Below are 2,471 nucleotides of genomic sequence, written 5' to 3'. Positions count from 1 at the left end.
ATATCAAAAGAAATACAGCTATCATTAAAGACTCAGAAGGCAACCCGAAAGAGGGCCTCAAGAGTTCAAAGTATTTTGTTTTTCTGCTTATAAAGTTGCATAAAAGCAACTAAAAGTCAAAAGAGCCAAACCATAGACAAGTTACAAAAAACAGAGTTCAAAAGAAATCGGGCTGTACAGATAAAACAAAGAAATTATAAGGGGTTCAAAGTTTCCCCAGTAGTAGCATTCGTGGCTGAAGGAGGAGGAATGATCTTCATGGGAGTGGCGTCCACAGTCCCATCCTCCCAATTAAGAATTTGACAATCAGGATCAGGCTCAGAATGGTCGACCTCAGCAGAAGGAGTTGAAGAAGTCGTGGCTGTAGAAGCTTTGGCTGGCGGTGCAGGAGGAGGCCCGTCATCTTCATCATCCGGAGCAGGCACTATCTTACCATCCTCCACCACATTGTCCAGGCTGAAGAGAGTGAGGTCGAGTTCAGGAGCGAGAACTCGGTCCTGTGCCTTTAAGTTTTCATAAGCACCCGTCACAGTATCTACAAGATGACCCTAGAGATCGGCGTAATCCACACGGGCAAAATCAAGCCTCTCCCTCAGCTCCAACACATCGGCATAAGTGCGGGTGTAACTCTCCTTGTGTTTCTTTGCCATCTTCTCCGCCAAGTTTGCAGCTGCCTCAGCCCTTGTAGCCCGGGACTTTTCCTTCTCCAAATCCAACTCCAGCTTAATTACCCTAGCATCAAGCTCATCCTTCTCCCCCTTTATTCTATCAAAATCCGATTTAGCATCCTCTAGAAAAGCCTTAGTCGCATGGACTGGGAAAACCTGAACAGTACGGAATAGAGCTGCTCCCATATGGGCCATCCGAATACTGTTACTGGTAATAAAATTCAAGTGATGAAGGATGGACACATCATCCATTGAAAGTCGACCATAAGGAGTAATTTGATTATCAACAAACCCCACAGCATCAAAATCAGGGGCGTCTAAGTCATAGGGGTCCACGGTCTTCTATTTTTTAGGAGGAGGACCAGCAGTAGGAGAAGAGGCAGCACCAGAGGTTGACTGGAGAGGAGCAGAAGGAACCACACGAACCTGAGGAGTCGGGATGATTTTCCTCGGCCCAGAAGTGTCCGAGGTCGGCCTCTTCGGAGGAACTTGGGTAGATCCTTCTCTAGAAGCCTTCGCCGAGATGTTTTGAGCAGCTGTTGCTTTCTTAGCCCGACGGAAGTGTTTCATGGAGTCCATGGATTTCACCATCTCTGCAAAACAGAAACCAAGAAAAGAAGTCACAAATAGAAAGAGGCAAAATTCAACCACAAAATAAGACTATAAAGAAGTCGGCCACTACCCAATTCAGCATGAAGAAGGGAAGGATCTCCTAGGAACTTCTTCGTGTCAAGATGAGGGAGCTCTCCCCAGTTCTCCTCTAATACATTCACAAAGGCCTGCTCGACCTCATCCAGACTTTCCCAAGAATACCTAGCTACTACTACATTCTTTTGCCAGCATAATGGGAAGGTGGGCTCATTGTTCTCATCCAAGAAAAAAGGATGAACACCCTCAACAGCTCGGACCTTGAAATAGTAGTTCTTAAAATCCCTAAAGGACTCATCATACATAGAGAATACTTTCTTTCCTTGGGTAGCTCGGAAAGAAACCCAGGAAGCTTTCTTCTTAGCTGCCCCAGGCTTCGTCAATACAAAAAGATAAAGAAAAAGAGTTTGGGTAGGTCGGATATCCAGTTCATAACACAACAATTGGAAGATTTTTATGAATCCCCAAGAGTTCGGGTGGAACTGAGAAGGAGCTACATTGCAGGACCACAACAACTCGGTCTCAAAAGGGGTAAAAGGAATGGTAATATTCAATTGACTAAAGAAATAGTCATAAGCATAGAAAAAGGGACGTTCTTCTTGAGTCAAAGGAGGAAAACTAACCCTCTCCTCAGGGTCAGGTGACACTAACTCATAATTTTTCTCCTGATCCCTATTACTACAAATCCTATGGTACCTCCTAAGTCACACACAATACTTAGGGTCAGCAACTGTAACACACATCAAAACTATGGAGTCTAGCCAGTCAGACATGCAATTCGGGATCTTAGTAGACATCTCAACAATATTTTTGCGGGAAGACATAGGTCAACTATTCCTACAGGAAGAAAAAGAAAAAATGGGTTACTACCAAACAACTCAGGCAAATATAGAAACAATTCGGACAATAACATATGAACATCAAGAGTCAGACACGACAGTAAAAGGGAAACCCCAAGATTCATACTAAAGTCTAGGGGCACCCTTTGGAGGCAGTAACAAGGCAAGAACCAGGAAAGAAGGAAATCGACGATCTATGCCCTGAACATCTCGCAACAAGAAAATACAATCCTTCTCTAGTAACATCACTCCACACAAAGCAGCAAGAAACCCATCATCATCAACAAAAATCATCAAAAGCTACAATCTTTCTTTT

Source organism: Arachis ipaensis, chromosome B5 (assembly GCF_059453495.1).
Source record: "Arachis ipaensis isolate K30076 ecotype BB chromosome B5, ASM5945349v1, whole genome shotgun sequence".
In the NCBI taxonomy this organism is placed as follows: Eukaryota; Viridiplantae; Streptophyta; class Magnoliopsida; order Fabales; family Fabaceae; genus Arachis; species Arachis ipaensis.
The sequence above is the reverse complement of the archived record's forward strand: the minus strand, read 5'-3'. Positions refer to the sequence as shown.